Below are 18,214 nucleotides of genomic sequence, written 5' to 3'. Positions count from 1 at the left end.
ATAATAAATCTCGGATGACAACACTTTCTCAAAACAATCATAATATGATATAACAAGATGGTATCTCGCTAGCCCTTTCTGAGACCGCAAAACATAAATGCAGAGCACCTTTAAAGATCAAGGACTGACTAGACATTGTAATTCATGGTAAAAGAGATCCAATCATAGTCATACTCAATAAAAACTAATAGTAATGGATGCAAATGATAGCGGCGCTCTCCAGCTGGTGCTTTTTAATAAGAGGGTGATGACTCAACATAAAAGTAAATAGATAGGCCCTTCGCAGAGGGAAGCAGGGATTTGTAGAGGTGCCAGAGCTCGAGTTTTGAAATAGAGATGAATAATATTTTGAGCAGCATACTTTCATTATCAACATAACAACTGAGAGATCTCGATATCTTCCATGCTACATACATTATAGGCGGTTCCCAAACAGAATGGTACAGTTTTTACTCCCCCTCCACCAACAAGCATCAATCCATGGCTTGCCCGAAACAACGGGTGCCTCCAACTAACAACAGTCCTGGGGGAGTTTTGTTTGCAATTATTTTGATTTGGTTAGAGCATGTGACTGGGCATCCCGGTGACCAGCCATTTTCTCGTGAATGAGGAGCAGAGTCCACTCCTCGTGAGAATAACCCACCTAGCATGGAAGATACAAACATCCCTAGTTGATACATGAGCTATTCGAGCATACAAAACAGAATTTCATTTGAAGGTTTAGAGTTTGGCACATACAAATTTACTTGGAATGGCAGATAGATACCGCATATAGGAAGGTATGGTGGACTCATATGGAATAACTTTGGGGTTTATGGAAGTGGATGCACAAGCAGTATTCCCGCTTAGTACAAGTGAAGGCTAGAAAAAGACTAGGAAGCGACTAACTAGAGAGCGACAACAGTCATGAACATGCATTAAAATTAATCAACACTAAGCGCAAGCATGAGTAGGATATAATCCACCATGAACATAAATATCGTGGAGGCTATGTTGATTTTGTTTCAACTACATGCGTGAACATGTGCCAAGTCAATCCACTTGAATCATTCAAAGGAGGATACCACCCTATCATACCACATCACAACCATTTTAATAGCATGTTGGCACGCAAGGTAAACCATTATAAACTCCTAGCTAATTAAGCATGGCATGAGAAACTATAATCTCTAATTGTCATTGCAAAATTGTTTCATTCATAATAGGCTGAATCAGGAACGATGAACTAATCATATTTACAAAAACAAGATAGGTCGAGTTCATACCAGCTTTTCTCATCTCAATCACTCCATCATATATCGTCATTATTGCCTTTCACTTGCACGACCGAATGGTGTGGATAATAATAATAGTGCACGTGCATTGGACTAACCTGGAATCTGCAGGCATTTAATACAAGGGAGAAGACAAGGTAATATGGGCTCTTGGTTAAATCAGCAATTATGCATATGAGAGCCACTCAACATTTTCATCAAGGTATTCTCCTCTCGACCCCCAAAGAATAAGAAAAGAAATAAAACTATTTACATGGGAAAGCTCCCAACAAGCAAAAAGAAGAACGAGAAATCTTTTTGGGATTTCTTTTAATTATTACTACTACAGGCATGGAAAATAAACTATCTAAAAGCTACAACTAATTTTTTTGGTTTTTCTTAAGCTTTTCAAACACACAAGAAGAAGGCAAGAAAAGAAAATAAACTAGCATGGATAGTACAATGAATAAGTATGAGCACCGACAACTGGCATGAGTGTGTGAACATGAATGTAATGTCGGTGAGAAATACGTACTCCCCCAAGCTTAGGCTTTTGGCCTAACTTGGTCTATGCCCACGGATCAAAGTGGTCCTCTCTAGTGTACTGAGGAGGATCCTCGGGGTGCCACTGGTTGGCGATCTCCTCTGGATCCCACTGATAAACAGACTGCCGATAAGGGTCCAGGGGTGGCTCCGGCTTAGGCTCTAGAACTGGTGTCAGGCTCCAGTACGCATAAATGGCCTCCCGCAGGATGAGGTACGTGCCTGAAAGTATGTTAAACAAAGAGGGAGCAGACAAGGTAGTAATCTCACAATAATTTTTATCAAATATCAATTTATACTTAAGCATCTTCTTCTTATCTTTAACAATAAATTCATGTGCTACCATACTCTTATAATCTAGAAAAATAGGAGGCAGCAACTTTTTCTCTTTCTCATAATGCCTGATAGGTATGTTAAAATGTGCAGCAAGGCGCGAAGCAAAGATGCCTCCAAAGATGGGGCCCTTTGTACGGTTCAGATTTAACCGTTTAGCAACAATAGCGCCTAAACTGAAAGTAGTATCACTAAACAAGGCATGGCGCAAAATAACAATATCAGGGGCACTAAGGTTTCCACTGTTCCCATGACCAATCAAGCATCTACTAGCAAATATTGCAAAGTAACGTAGAACAGGAAAATGTATGCTAGTAATTCTTGCATCGGAAACTTTCCTTGTTTCCCCTACAACAATCATATCAATAAACCCTTCCACATCATTACGATGTGGTTCCTCTATGCTGCCCACAAAGGGTAACTTGCAAACCGCACAAAAATCATAAAGTGACATCTCCTTAAATTCATCATATAAATAAAAATCCACCGAAGGTGGCGATCTCCTAGCATGGAAATGAAATTTTTGCATGAAAATATTAGTGAGGAGGACATACTGTTCACGCTGGTCACGGAGGAAGTCGACGAGGCCCGCATTCTCAGCCAAATAATAAGTCATCATGAATCCCGGCTGCTCTCAAGAATTCATCACAAGGCCATTCACATGGACGAACTTCTGCGGTGCAAGGAAGATTATATTTGGGCCTCTTATTCTCTTCATTTTGCTTATCCTTCGAGCTTCGGCTCGAAGAGCCCCTCAACAATCTCTTCATCATTTTCTGAAAATTTCTGAAATTTTTAGTAACTCAAAATAAAAGTGAACCAAACTCAACAAAATTGATAGCAACTACTCCCACAAGTGCCTAGAGACTATATCATGCAATAGAACTACTTGGGACCAAATAAATTTGACATGCAAGCTCAAGAACAGGGTCACCTAAGCAGCAAAAAATTACAATAAGTAAAGCACTAGAACAAAAACTAAATGGACCATTGGAGGAGTCACTTACCAAAGAACAATCCCCCAAAATAGTTTTGCAAATGGAGCTTTGAGCTAGGAGATAGAAAATGCCAGCAAAACGAGCTAGAACACGGGTTTGAGCTGTGTGGTGATTTTTTCTGGAGGAAGAAGTGTGTGGGTACTGGAATAAGTGGAGAGGGGCCACGAGGGGCCCACGAGGCAGGGGGCGCGCCCCAGGGGGGTGGGCGCGGCATGGACCCTCGTGGCCAGGTGGTGCCCCCCTCTGCTGTGTTCTTGGTGCCAGAAATTCTTAAATATTCTACAAAAAATCATATTTCATTTTCGGGGCATTTGGAGAACTTTTATTTTTGGTGTATTTTTTATTGCAAGGATAATTCAGAAAACAGATAGAAAATTCTATTTTTGCTTTATCTATTGTCACAGCCTGATTTTTGGCCGTTTCTTTTTCTGTTGTTTTTCTGAGATTTTTGCTTGAGTTTTATTTTTCTGTGGCTTTGTGGTCTGGAAACAGAAGAAGATGACCTCTTCTTTGCTTCCAGAGTGGCTTGTCAACCTCAAATCCTTCCCTAGACCTTTCCATTTTTATCCTTGCCCAAATCCCAATATTATTTTTATTGGGAATCTTAGATAAGTGAGCGGATATGAATAGAATGAGCCAGTATAAGTAGGAAAATGTGAGGTAAGATCTGTCAGGATATGGATGCAGTGAAGCCAACCATCCCAGAGCCAGTCAGATATAAATTTAGTGGGAACAATCAACAAAGGAAAAAGGATACCCGAGTTGGAAATGGTTTCCTTAAGGTAGTATATTCATACTTGTTCCCTGAGCAACCAAATCTCGAGGACGAGATTTCTTTAAGGGGGGAAGGTTTGTCACAGCCCGATTTTTGGCCCTTTCTTTTTCTCTTGTTTTTCTGAGATTTTTGCTTGAGTTTTCTTTTTCCGTGGCTTTGTGGTCTGGAAACGGAAGAAGATGACCTCTTCTTTGCTTCCAAAGTGGCTTGTCAACCTCAAATCCTTCCCTAGACCTTTCCATTTTTATCCTAGCCCAAATCCCAATATTGTTTTTATTGGGAATATTCCTTTTCTATTAAAGGAATGACCCTAATTGCCCTAGGTTGCGAAGCAACCTATATTTCTGTCACTCCTAAAATTCCCAAACAATTCTCATAAATTGTTTGGGTCATATCTTTCTCAAATATGGAAAAATATTTCATTGGCCATGTTTCCCATCATCCTCAAATAATTCTATTCCTATTTTGTCCTGAATGGCAGATTGTGAAGCAAGTGCCATTTATCTTTGGCCAATTGACTCCAAACTTCTTGGACACCTTTTCATGTCCAAATAATTGCCTCATGACAAAGTTCAACTTAATTTGCCGAGTAAATATTCCTGAGAAATTTTTCAAAGTTCGTGTCTGATGGAATTGGTTGTGAAGGAAGTACTAGCTAGGTTAATCCAATTGAGTTGAATTTTTGCATGATCTTTCATATCCTCAAATAAAAGCTCTACACAAGATTTGAGCTCAGGCAATGCATCCATGTGAGCTGAGCATCAATTCTTTGGTTCTGCCCAAATTTTCAGTTAGTGAAGCAAGTATATTTTATCTTGCTCCATTATGGCTGTAAATTTTCCTCGGCCTTATCTTACTCATATGACCTATCTCCATCCAATTTGGGCATATTCCATCTAGCCAATTTTCCTCTAGAATTTTTGCAAGTTTCTAGTCAGTGGAAATGCTTGTGAAGTAAGTACCATTCTGGTTTATCCAATTGGTATGAAACCATTTGCAGCATCTTCATATGACCAAATAACTCTGTGCTGCCCAAGTTTAGCTCAAGTTGATACTCCATGTGAGAGCATCATCATGATCTTCATTCTGGACCAGATTACTTAGTTGTAAAGCAACTATATTAATTAGTGGTCCAAATCCCTCCAAACTTCACAGGATTCTTGTCCTTCCTATCATAAACACACCAGACAACTCGTTTGGCTCCAAGCTCTTCGCTGTTGATCACTGAAACCTGATTTCGTTTGATACAAAAAACTTCAGAGGAAAAATCCCATCGCTCTAGTGCACCTCTTCTTGATCTATCGCTTCCCTCAGCCTCAGTGATGCAAGGACTCATCACTAGACAACTCGCTGCAGCCTCTCGTTTCCCCTCCTTGCCGGTCACAGTGGTGACCGCGTCATTTGCATGCGCTCTGGATGCAGCAAACGCGCTCTGGCTCCATCTTGGCGCTGTGCTCGTCCGTTTTCCCCTTGTCTCGACCGGCAGCCTTGTCTAGTAGCCTCCTCGTGATCGACTGCATCGCCCTGAGCCCTTGCGCCCTCCGTCATCTTCTCCGGTGAGCCGTCCCCCTCGCCGCACAGTGCACGCGCTGTAGCCAACTGATACGCCCATTTTGCATCATGCTTTTATATCGATATTTATTGCATTATGGGCTGTTATTACACATTATGTCACAATACTTATGCCTATTCTCTCTTATTTTACAAGGTTTAAATAAGGAGGGAGATTGCCGGCAGCTGGAATTCTGGGCTAGAAAAGGAGCAAATATTAGAGACCTATTCTGCACAACTCCAAAAGTCCTGAAACTCCACGGAAGTTATTTTTGGAAATAATAAAAAATATTGAGCGGAAGAAATACATCAGGGGGCCCTGTTGGCCCTCCGGTGCCCATCTTCTGCTATATGAGGTCTTTCGTCCGAAGAAAAATCATAAGCAAGCTTTCGGGACGAGACTCCGCCGCCACGAGGCGGAACCTTGGCGGAACCAATCTAGGGCTCCGGCAGAGCTGTTCTGCCGGGGACACTTCCCTCCGGGAGGGGGAAATCATCGCCATCGTCATCACCAACGCTCCTCTCATCGGGAGAGGGCAATCTCCATCAACATCTTCACCAGCACCATCTCCTCTCAAACCCTAGTTCATCTCTTGTATCCAATTTTTGTCTCCAAGTCTGGGATTGGTACCTGTAGGTTGCTAGTAGTGTTGATTACTCCTTGTAGTTGATGCTAGTTGGTTTATTTGGTGGAAGATCATATGTTCATATCCTTTATGAATATTAATACCCCTCTGATTATGAACATGAATATGCTCTGTGAGTAGTTACGTTTGTTCCTGAGGACTTGGGAGAAGTCTTGCTATTAGTAGTCATGTGGTATTCGTTCGATATTTTGATGAGATGTATGTTGTCTCTCCTCTAGTGGTGTTATGTGAACGTCGACTACATAACACTTCACCATTATTTGGGCCTAGAGGAAGGCATTGGGAAGTAATAAGTAGATGATGGGTTGCTAGAGTGACAGAAGCTTAAACCCTAGTTTATGCATTGCTTCGTAAGGGGCTGATTTGGATCCATATGTTTCATGCTATGGTTAGGTTTACCTTAATACTTTGGTTGTAGTTGTGGATGCTTGCAATAGAGGTTAATCATAAGTGGGATGCTTGTTCAAGTAAGGACAACACCCAAGCACCGGTCCACCCACATATCAAATTATCAAAGTACCGAACGCGAATCATATGAACGTGATGAAAACTAGCTTGACGATAATTCCCATGCGTCCTCGGGAGCGCTTTTCTCTATATAAGAGTTTGTCCAGGCTTGTCCTTTGCTACAAAAAGGATTGGGCCACCTTGCTTCACTTTATTTACTTTTGTTACTTGTTGCTCATTATAAATTATCCTATCACAAAACTATCTGTTACCTATTATTTCAGTGCTTGTAGAGAATACCTTGCTGAAAACCGCTTATCATTTCCTTCTGCTCCTCGTTGGGTTCGACACTCTTACTTATCAAAAGTACTACGATAGATCCCCTATACTTGTGGGTCATCAAGACTCTTTTCTGGCGCCGTTGCCGGGGAGTGAATCGCCTTTGGTACGTGGAATTTGGTAAGGAAAAATTTATATAGTGTGCTGAAATTTACTGTCACTTGTTACTATGGAAAGTAATCCTCTGAGGGGATTGTTCGGGGTATCTCCACCCCGACCAGTAGAGCAAAGAGTTGCTCCTCAACCTACTGAACCTACTGAAGATGAAAATGTCCACTTTGAGATTCCTTTAGGTATGTTAGAAAAACTGCTAGCTAATCCTTTTGCAGGAGATGGAACAAAGCATCCTGATGAGCACCTAATATATGTGGATGAAGTTTGTGGATTATTTAAGCTTGCAGGTACCTAATATATGTGGATGAGCACCTAATATTAGCTAGCATCTTGCTAGCTAATCCTTTTGCAGGAGATGGGTGTGCCCGGTGATGTTATCAAGAAGAAGGTCTTCCCTTTATCTTTGAAGGGAGATGCATTGACATGGTATAGGCTATGTGATGATACGAGTTCATGGAACTACAAATGATTAAAATTGGAATTTCATCAGAAATTTTATCCTATGCATCTTGTTCATCATGATCGCAATTATATATATAATTTTTGGCCTCGCAAAGGAGAAAGCATCGCTCAAGCTTGGGGGAGGCTTAAATCAATGTTATATTCATGCCCCAATCATGAGCTCCCAAGAGAAATAATTATTCAAAGTTTTTATGCACGGCTTTCTGATAACAATCGCACCATGCTCGATACTTCTTGTGCTGGCTCTTTTATGATGAAGACTATTGAATTCAAATGGGATTTATCGGATAGAATTAAACGCAACTCTGAAGATTGGGATCTCGACGAAGGTAAGGAGTCAGGTATGACACCTAAGTTTGATTGTGTTAAATCTTTTATGGATACCGATGTTTTCCGTAAGTTTAGCACTAAATATGGACTTGACTCTGAGATAGTAGCCTCTTTCTGTGAATCTTTTGCTGCTTATGTTGACCTCCCTAAGGAGAAGTGGTTTAAATATCATCCTCCCATAGAAGTAAAAGTAGCTGCACCTATTAAAGTTGAAGAAAAGACTATCACTTATAATGATCCTATTGTTCCTACTTCTTATGTTGAGAAACCACCTTTCCCTGTTAGGATAAAGGATCATGCTAAAGCTTCAACTATGGTCCGTAAAAGCAATATTAGAACTTATACACGTCCTGAGCAAATTAAAGTTGAACCTAATATTGCTATTGTTAAAGATCTCTTGGCTGATAATATTGATGGGCATGTTATTTATTTCTGTGATGAAACTGCTAAAATAGCCAAACCTTCACTACTAGAAATCCCCATATTTCCGACGGTGAAATGTAATGGCCGACGGGCCGTCGGCCATTATAGTAATAGCCGACGGTATGCTAGATTAACCGACGATAAAAATCCAACCCTTGGGTATCCCATTTAATGCCCGACAGTTCATTGTAATGCCCGACGGTTTATGCTACACCCTTGGGAATTACATGTAATGTCCGACGGTGAAAATAAAGCTCTCACCTATGACTAAAAATGGCCGACGGTTTTTCATACACCCACGGGGATTACATGGAATGGCCGACGGTGAAATTTCATAGCCGACGGTGAAAAGAAAACTCTCACCTATGAGTGAAGATGGCCGACAGTACATGTGTGACTCTCGGTTATTTGAGAAATACCTAACGGGGGATAGCAATAGCCGACGGTCAACTTTCACTCCCACTGATATATGTTTCGGTGAACAACATCGATAAACATGTGGAATGACCGATGTTATATTGTAGATACTTTCCCTATAAGAAAATATCCAAGAATGAACATCTAACATTTTATTTGTAAGTGCATTACTCATGTAGTTTTTTACAATTAATGCGTTATGGCGTGGAATACTATGAACGCTTCTCGCCCCAGCAGGGCATGGTAGCCGTTCTAGAAGGGCACGGTCTGGAAGGTCAGCTCCTCGATCAGATAGTTCTCGGGAGTTCCGAAGACCACATCGAGGGTGATCTTTCCCTTGCATCGTGCTTTCCCTACTTGGGATGACCCCTTTAAATGTAATTGAGCTATGCTAGATGAGTTGTCTCGAATTGCATTTTTTTCCAACGTTCCCTCGTAAATGAGATTTAAGCTACTGCAGTCGTCCATTAGTACCTTGTGTAGTCGGTATCCGTCCATGATGGGGTCGAGGACCATGGCGGCTGGGCATCGGTTAGATCGACCACTGGCTGGTCGTGCTACTCAAACGTGATCGGCATGTTCAACCATGCCGCCGGGGGTGCACATATCGGGGCACGGACGAGCTCCTGTAGGACCCGTTTTCTTTGGTTTCCTGACTTATATATTTGGTAAATCATCAGAACCTCAGGTTCTTCCGAGGAATTTGTGGGATGACTGATGGTGCCTATTTGAGAGGAGAGCCTCGCCTCCCTTAGCGACTTGTTTTACAACCCAACAGGATCGAAGGCCATGGGTTGGATTGGCGTTGAGCAAAGTAGAGTGTATAGGGCACGGTCAGTTGAGCAATCCGTCTAGGGCGGTCTAGGGTCCCGTCTTCTTTCTTTTTCGCGCCTTTGATTCGTCTGAGTATACTGATTCCTGGGCTAGCTTGGCTTCTTCAATGGTGCAAAATTTTAACACCAACTCTGAAAGCTCAGAGAAGGTCTGAACTCGGCGCCGAGCGAGGGCATTCGACAATCCCTCGTCGTGACAGTTGTGGCTAAAGGCAGCCAGTGTTTCCGTATGGGGCATCCAAGTAGTGGCTAGTGATTCACGAAGCTCGCGAAAAATCTAAATTAATCATTTAGAAACTTATAATGCTAACTAAATTTTATTTAAATTATCTTCATCTTTGTGTTGGTTAAATCAATTCGAGATGAAAAATTTTCTACAAGCCTTAACCAATAGCTAATAGAACTTGATTTTGATTTACTTTTCATGCATATTAAAAGTATATATTGACATGATGCTAGCAAATCGGTAAATTTATTAATATTTCATTCCACTCTCCTTGGAGTTTATTAGGATTGTTATCATTCGAGCTCTGATTTACTTTATTCCTAGGGAGTACTCCACTTGTTCATAAATGTGTGCCTCCATATTGAAATGTTTTGTATTCCCTCCGTTCCCAAATATAAGTCTTTCTAGGGATTCCACCAAGTGACTACATATGGAGTAAAATGAGTGAATCTACACTCAAAAATATGTCTACATACATCCGTGTATTGTATTCCATTTGAAATGTCTAAAAAGACTTATATTTAGGAACGGAAAGAGTAGCACACATTGGGCTGTAACTTTATACTGCATATGCATAACAATATATTATAGATGAGTACTTTGTGCACGACAGATTATATACAATTTTCATGCAAAGATTCATGCCAACTATCGATTGATTCCTTGATGTGGGTCCAACTGAAGTCAGATTGTAGCATCAACCAATCGTACAAAGATCGATATGGCAATTTCGACCATGAAATTACTTTTGATGAGATATCTGAAATAATTACTTTCGAGTGGAAATTTATTTTACCTGCAAAAGAGAGAGTAGATTTTCTTTACTGAGTTTCGCAAAAAAAAAAGATTTTCTTTACTGAATACGTATGGTATATATCTTTTCGAATTTCTTATGAAAAAAATGTCAGTTACGGCAGGAGCAGGAACTATTTTCACCTCCAGCCATTATTTACCTCTTGCCACTTACCATTTTTTTGCGTGCGGCCCATCTTGTATCCGCCATGTGCCCACGTCCTGCCATCCCAACCCTTTCCCTCTGAAACCTCCCAGTCCCACGCCGCATCTTCTCTTCTCCCAAGTCCCAACAACTTCTTCGCCGCCGCCGCCATGCGCCAACCCCGCTGTCGCCCGTTGATCCGGCTGCGCACCTCACCCTCGTCGCTCTCCCTGGCCCAGCAACATCACCCACTCCCTGCTCTTCCTCCCGACGCGGAAGTGTCCTTTCGAGTCTCGTCTCCGTCTTCGTGGTCCTCAGATCTGGCAGCCTCCGACCACAACGCTGCCGGATCTAACCAACCAATAGGTGCTCGACGCCGCTCCTCAGGACCGCGTCGGTCTTCTTTGTCTGCTCTCTCTCTCCCTCAACCTCCCACGGCATGTATTGGCCCCTTCTGAAACTCCTCATCCGAGTGGCCACCTGATGCCGCCGTGTAGAACACGCTCACTCCTGCCTTGGCCCGCCTGTACCAGGTCCGGTCGCCTCTTCCTTTACGCAATTCCTCGAGCAGGTCATATATGTGGCGTATGTGTGTTGTTTAATGGATGGTGAGCTTATTTTCTGGTGGTTGGGGTCCAGGATTTGCTCCTGTGGTTCAAGTTGAATACCGGGGAGATGGAGATGGTGACATGGCTGGCTTCTGTGGTGGTGAGGTTCAAGTTCTACAACGAGGTCATGGTTGTTTGCATGTCTGTTTAGTCTATTTTTTGTGTGTATGGTTGAAAAACAAAGCCATGCCTATTAGTTTGGAAAATAAAGTCAAGTTTATGTGTTAAAAATAGTTTGATTAACTAGCAAGTGGCCATTTTGCAACGGTGAGATGAGCTAGCTAGCTTGTGTTGATGCATGTATGTTTGGTCAAGGCTAGCTAGCTACAGCAGTTTGACTAGTACATAAGAGAAGAGACACTATGTCAGCATCTGCAATCAGAATCGAGATGTATACTTCACACTATTGTATAACTTAACGAGCAGTCCTCCATTCATGTAGATGTAGTACGTACATTCCTTGTTCTTTTTCCAAGTTTTTTCATCTCGCTTTTGCTTTTCTTTTCAGTATTTTGTATTTCTGTAACATTTAGCTCCTGTTCCTAAGGCTGATGCATCCACTGACATGTCAACATCATGTCCTGTGTGTTCTTTCTCCAAGATGTAGTGCAGGGGTTCTTATTTGATGTTCTTATATACGCTATGTTATCATGCAGGTGGCCGTTGGGCCTATCTGAAGAGCAACAATGTAACGCTTTTGAGCTTAGGTACAAGAAGTCGTATTTGAAAGGGGACGAGATGATGTTCATCAAAATGAAACTGACACATTTAGTTATGCGCCAATTTATTTCTAGACAACATGAGCATGGAGAAACATATATGTGAAAGGTTGGTCTATCTGAAGAGCAACAATGTAACGCTTTTGAGCCAGCGTACAATGGCTTTCAAGGCGCATGCTACAGATAACTTGCTTCGAGTCCTGCTCTTTTTATTTGAGGTGTTTTCTTAGCTTACCACGTTGCCTAGGTGGTACTATTGTAGTATATATAATGTATGCACCTGCTTGTGCCCTATTTTCCTAGATGTGGCTCATAACTTAGAAATCTATCTTTTGGTTGTTTTCTTTACACTAAATCCATCTTAATTAAGGTGCCAGAGGAAATTTTTTGTTGAATTCATATAGGCAAATATGTTACTATAATCAATTACAATAAAATCATTTGCACAGAGAAAATTTCAACATTAGACAATATGATTTGGCATGTTTGACCCTCTGTCAGGCATCCTCCTTTGTAGCTTTTGTTTTTCCCTGTAATGGCTTTGCCTCTTTTGGTCCTGAACTTTTGAGACCATGATGCTTTTGAGAATGTATGGAAAGCTTGGTTTCATTATAGCAATGGAACCAGGGTCTAAAAAAGTGGACATTGTTGAGAAGAATTGGAAGTACATACAGAAATACTGGTAGCTTTAACCATGGAGAATGATTTTGACCTCTCATACGAAACATAAGAAGTGGCTTAATTTAATTAGGTATGTGTAGTATAATCTAAACTATTGTTGGTGGAGATTTAGTGTGAGCTGCTGCTATTTAATTTGTTTTGAATGAACAAACAAATTATATATTTCTTTACATGGCATTCTTAACCAGTTTACTGTATGCCCAAACTGCCCAGTAGTGGTTTGCTAGTCTACTACTGCAAAATATAAACGTTGGTATATACTTCAGTCGGGTTGTAGATGTCCATTGTACTTGGTTAATATATTTTTTTGTAATCGCAACAAGCCAATGAACCGATTATCGACGCCGCATTGTATCTTTCAGATAAGGATTTTTTTTACATGTATCACCTGTCCATCTTGGTGTAACCATAGCACATGCGGGTTCTGGAGATATGATTAATAGAATTAATTAGAAAAATGTCATGTTCTTTGAATTATATGAATGTTACAAGTAATTCGAAAAGCATGATGTATTCTGAACCGTTGCAAACTTATTATGAAATTGAAATCAGTGTGGTTTATTGGTAGATTATTCCTTTAGTACACAAAGCAATGTGTAGTCCTCAATCTTTATTATTTGGAGTATGTGTTCCTGGTGATTCATGTTACCCTGAAAATTGCATGTGAAGGATCAAAAGGTTAATACGTAGTGATACTGTTAGATAGCAGCTAACCAGTCAATTAGAACATCTAAGTTTTGTCATTGTATGCTCAATTAAATTTCAACTAGATTACACACTTTTCATCTCCCTTACAACTACTCTAATCATTTCTTAGGAGTGGGAAACAATACCGGAGGAATCCTGATCTATGGCAAGGGTGATGATGTCTATGGCGATGATTGTCATGATCTATATGGCAATGGACGTTATGATCCATATGGTGATGAAGATGAGTCTGATCTTTCTTCAGGATATGCAACAAAGTGAACTTAATGCCTGGACCATTATATCTTAGTTACTATTTTTGTTTAGCATTTCAAACTTCCTAGATAGATCATTATGATCGATGTAATTTGGATCCGCTAAATATACTATATGTTACTTGGTCATGTGTGGTTGTGCAATTATAAGATAGTATATTTGAAGTGGAAAACAATCCTTTCGAGGTGACTAATGGCCTACCATACAACAACAGATACTTCACTCTTGATGAATCTGTATATTGATGTTGTTTGTCAGGCTCTCGATCGTAGGAATCCCTGAAGGGGTGTATACACAGTCGGCGATCATAATAGCTTTCGGTTTCATTCTCCTCCTGGTTATAGCAAACCCCGAAGGGTTTCATTCTCCTCTCGGTTATAAGAAACCCCAAAGGGTCAAATATACCACCATCTATTGTAAAAGCCGACGGGAAGTAATAACGGTCAGAAAATAAATATTCTACGGGGAACCGTCACCTATAAGCGTTGTCGAGTTTATGTGAACCGGCTGGAGACCAAAACATGCCCGACGACTCACCGTCAGCTAATTACCGTCGGAGAAGGTATTAACCAAAGTACCGTCGGCTATAAGTGCAATGGCCGACCAAGCATAGCCGACGGGAGATTGCCGACGGTGTACCGTCGGTTATATGTAAATCCGACGGTGGACTGAAATATCCGACGGTAATTTGACCCTCGGTTATAATGAAAAATCTAGTAGTGCTTGTGCTAAAGATAAACATAGACCTGTGGTAGGCATGCCTGTTATTTCTGTTAAAATAGGTGATCATTGTTATCATGGATTATGTGATATGGGTGCTAGCTAGTGCTAGTGCAATACCTATTGACTTATACAAAGAAATTAAGCATGATATTGCACCTGCTGAGTTAGAAGATATTGATGTTACAATTAAACTTGCCAATAGAGATACTATTTCACCAATGGGAATTGTTAGAGATGTTGAAATCTTGTGTGGGAAAACTAAATATCCTGCTGATTTTCTTGTTCTTGGTTCCCCACAAGATAGCTTTTGTCCCATTATATTTGGTAGACCCTTCTTGAACACTGTTAATGCTAGGATAGACTGCGAAAAGGATATCGTTACTATTGGTTTGGGTGATATGTCTCATGAGTTTAATTTCTCTAAATTTAGTAGACAACACCATGAAGAAGAATTGCCTAGTAAGGATGAAATAATTGGTCTTGCTTCTATTGCCGTACCTCCTAGTGACCCTTTAGAACAATATTTGCTAGACCATGAGAACAATAGATGAGGTATCCTTTAAACAGGAACCTATCCTGAAACACAATTTGCCTGTTGAAACCCTAGGGGATCCTCCTCCACCCAAGGGTGATCCCGTGTTTGAGCTTAAACCGTTGCCTGATACTCTTAAATATGCTTATCTTGATGAGAAAAAGATATATCATGTTATTATTAGTGCTAACATTTCAGAGCATGAAGAAGAGAGATTATTGAAAACTCTGAGGAAGCACCGTGCTGCTATTGGATATACTCTTGATGATCTTAAGGGCATCAGTCCTACTCTATGTCAACATAAAATAAATTTGGAGGAAGATGCCAAACCAGTTCGTGATCATCAACAACGGCTGAATCCTAAGATGAAGGAAGTGGTAAGAAAAGAAATACTAAAGCTCCTTGAGGCAGGTATAATTTATCCCGTTGCTGATAGTCAGTGGGTAAGTCCTGTCCATTGTGTCCCTAAGAAGTGAGGTATTACCGTCATTCCTAATGATAAAGATGAGTTGATCCCGCAAAGAATTATTACAGGTTATAGGATGGTAATTGATTTCCGCAAATTAAATAAGGCTACTAAAAAGGATCATTACCCCTTACCTTTTATTGATCAAATGCTAGAAAGATTATCCAAACATACACATTTTTGCTTTCTAGATGGTTATTCTGGTTTCTCTCAAATACCCGTGTCAGCCAATGATCAATCAAAGACTACTTTTACTTGCCCTTTTGGTACTTTTGCTTATAGACGTATGCCTTTTGGTTTATGTAATGCACCTGCTACCTTTCAAACATGCATGATGGCTATATTCTCTGACTTTTGTGAAAAGATTTGTGAGGTTTTCATGGACGATTTCTCCGTTTATGGATCCTCTTTTGATGATTGCTTGAGCAACCTTGATCGAGTTTTGCAGAGATGTGAAGAAACTAATCTTGTCATGAATTGGGAGAAGTGCCACTTTATGGTTAATGAAGGTATTGTCTTGGGGCATAAAGTTTCTGAAAGAGGTATTGAAGTTGATAAAGCCAAGGTTGATGCTATTGAAAAGATGCCATGTCCTAAGGACATCAAAGGTATAAGTTTCCTTGGTCACGCCGGTTTTTATAGGAGGTTCATTAAGGACTTCTCAAAAATCTCTTGGCCTCTGACTAATTTATTACAAAAAGATATACCATTTGTCTTTGACGATGATTGTGTAGAAGCATTTGAAATACTTAAGAAAGCATTGATCTCTGCACCTATTGTCCAGCCACCTGATTGGAATTTACCCTTTGAAATTATGTGTGATGCTAGTGATTATGCTGTAGGTGCTGTCCTAGGGCAAAGAGTTGATAAGAAATTAAATGTTATCCAATATGCTAGCAAAAATCTAGACAATGCTCAAAGAAATTATGCTACTACTGAAAAGAATTCTTAGCAATTGTATTTGCATGTGATAAGTTCAGACCTTATATTGTTGATTCTAAAGTAACTATTCACACGGATCATGCTGCTATTAAATATCTTATGGAAAAGAAAGATGCTAAACCTAGACTTATTAGATGGGTTCTCTTGCTACAAGAATTTGACTTGCATATCATTGATAGAAAGGGAGCTGAGCACCCCGTTGCAGACAACTTGTCTAGGTTACAAAATGTTCTTGATGACCCACTACCTATCGATGATAGCTTTCCTGATGAACAATTAAATGTCATAAATGCTTCTCGTACTACTCCATGGTATGCTGATTATGCTAATTACATTGTTGCTAAATTTATACCACCTAGTTTCACATACCAGCAAAAGAAAAAGTTTTTCTATGGCTTGAGAATTTACTTTTGGGATGACCCACATCTTTATAAAGAAGGTGTAGATGGTGTTATTAGACGTTGTGTACCTGAGCATGAACAGGAACAGATCCTACGCAAGTGTCACTCCGAGGCTTATGGAGGACACCACGCTGGAGATAGAACTGCACATAAGGTATTGCAATCCGGTTTTTATTGGCCTACTCTCTTCAAGGATGCCCGTAAGTTTGTCTTGTCTTGTGATGAATGTCAAAGAATTGGTAATATTAGTAGACGTCAAGAAATGCATATGAATTATTCACTTGCTATTGAACCATTTGATGTTTGGGGCTTTGATTATATGGGACCTTTTCCTGCCTCTAATGGATACACACATATTTTAGTTGCTGTTGATTACGTTACTAAGTGGGTAGAAGCTATTCCAACTAGTAGTGCTGATCATAACACTTATATTAAGATGCTTAAAGAAGTTATTTTCCCGAGGTTTGGAGTCCCTAGATATTTGATGACTGATGGTGGTTCACATTTTATTCATGGTGCTTTCCGTAAAATGCTTGCTAAATATGATGTTAATCATAGAATTGCATCTCCTTATTACCCACAGTCTAGTGGTCAAGTAGAATTGAGTAATAGAGAGCTCAAATTAATTTTGCAAAAGACTGTTAATAGATCTAGAAAGAATTGGTCCAAGAAACTTGATGATGCATTATGGGCTTATAGAACTGCATACAAAAATCCTATGGGCATGTCTCCGTATAAAATGGTTTATGGAAAAGCATGTCACTTACCTCTCGAACTAGAACATATGGCTTATTGGGCTATTAAAGAGCTCATTTATGATTTCAAACTTGCCGGTGAGAAGAGGTTATTTGACATTAGCTCACTTGATGAATGGAGAACCCAAGCCTACGAGAGTGCCAAGTTGTTTAAAGAAAAAGTTAAAAGATGGCATGACAAAAGAATACAAAAGCATGAGTTTAATGTAGGTGATTATGTATTGCTATACAACTCTCGTTTAAGATTTTTTGTAGGAAAACTTCTCTCTAAATGGGAAGGCCCTTACGTTATCTAGGAGGTCTATCGTTCCGGTGCCATAAAAATCAACAAATTCGAAGGTGGTGAACGGTCATAGAATCAAACATTACATCTTAGGTAATCCTATAAATGTTGAAACCAATGTTATTGAAACCGTAACCCCGGAGGAATACATAAGGGACACTTTCCGGAACGTTTCAGACTCCGAAAAGGAATAGGTATGTGGTACGGTAAGTAGACCGACTCCAAAACAGTTCTAAAGGCAATTTTTCTCCGTTTTGTTCTATTTAGAAAAATAGAAAAATAAGAAGTAGTCCGGGAAGGACACGAGGCCTCCACGAGGGTGGAGGGCGCGCCCTACCCTACTGGGCGCGCCCCTACCTCGTGGGCACCTCGTGTGCTCTCCGGACTCCGTTTTCTTGCATGATACATATTTTGGTCGGTAAAAATTCATTATATAATCTCCCGGAGGTTTTCACCTCCGTATGACGCAAATATCTCCTGTCTTTGTTCCGAGCTGTCCTGCTGCAGATTAGA

General features: G+C 40.4%; 1 long non-coding RNA gene across 5 annotated transcripts; it reads left to right on the top strand.

Annotated features, from left to right (window-relative positions):
- The first annotated feature begins 10,683 nt into the window (after positions 1-10,683).
- On the top strand, positions 10,684-13,775 carry LOC109756178 (uncharacterized). 5 transcript variants are annotated; one of them, XR_002231178.4, is made up of 4 exons: positions 10,687-11,161; positions 11,268-11,360; positions 11,893-12,064; positions 13,454-13,770. It is a non-coding gene; the product is annotated as an uncharacterized lncRNA (long non-coding RNA). The 5 variants fall into 5 exon arrangements; XR_012189317.1 differs by lacking the exon at positions 13,454-13,770 and having other exon boundaries at positions 10,684-11,161; positions 11,893-12,410; XR_006665982.2 differs by lacking the exon at positions 10,687-11,161 and having other exon boundaries at positions 11,186-11,360; positions 11,893-12,173; positions 13,454-13,775.
- The last annotated feature ends 4,439 nt before the right edge of the window (positions 13,776-18,214 follow it).

Source organism: Aegilops tauschii, chromosome 7 (genome assembly GCF_002575655.3).
Source record: "Aegilops tauschii subsp. strangulata cultivar AL8/78 chromosome 7, Aet v6.0, whole genome shotgun sequence".
Lineage (NCBI taxonomy): Eukaryota > Viridiplantae > Streptophyta > Magnoliopsida > Poales > Poaceae > Aegilops > Aegilops tauschii.
The sequence above is the reverse complement of the archived record's forward strand: the minus strand, read 5'-3'. Positions and strand labels throughout refer to the sequence as shown.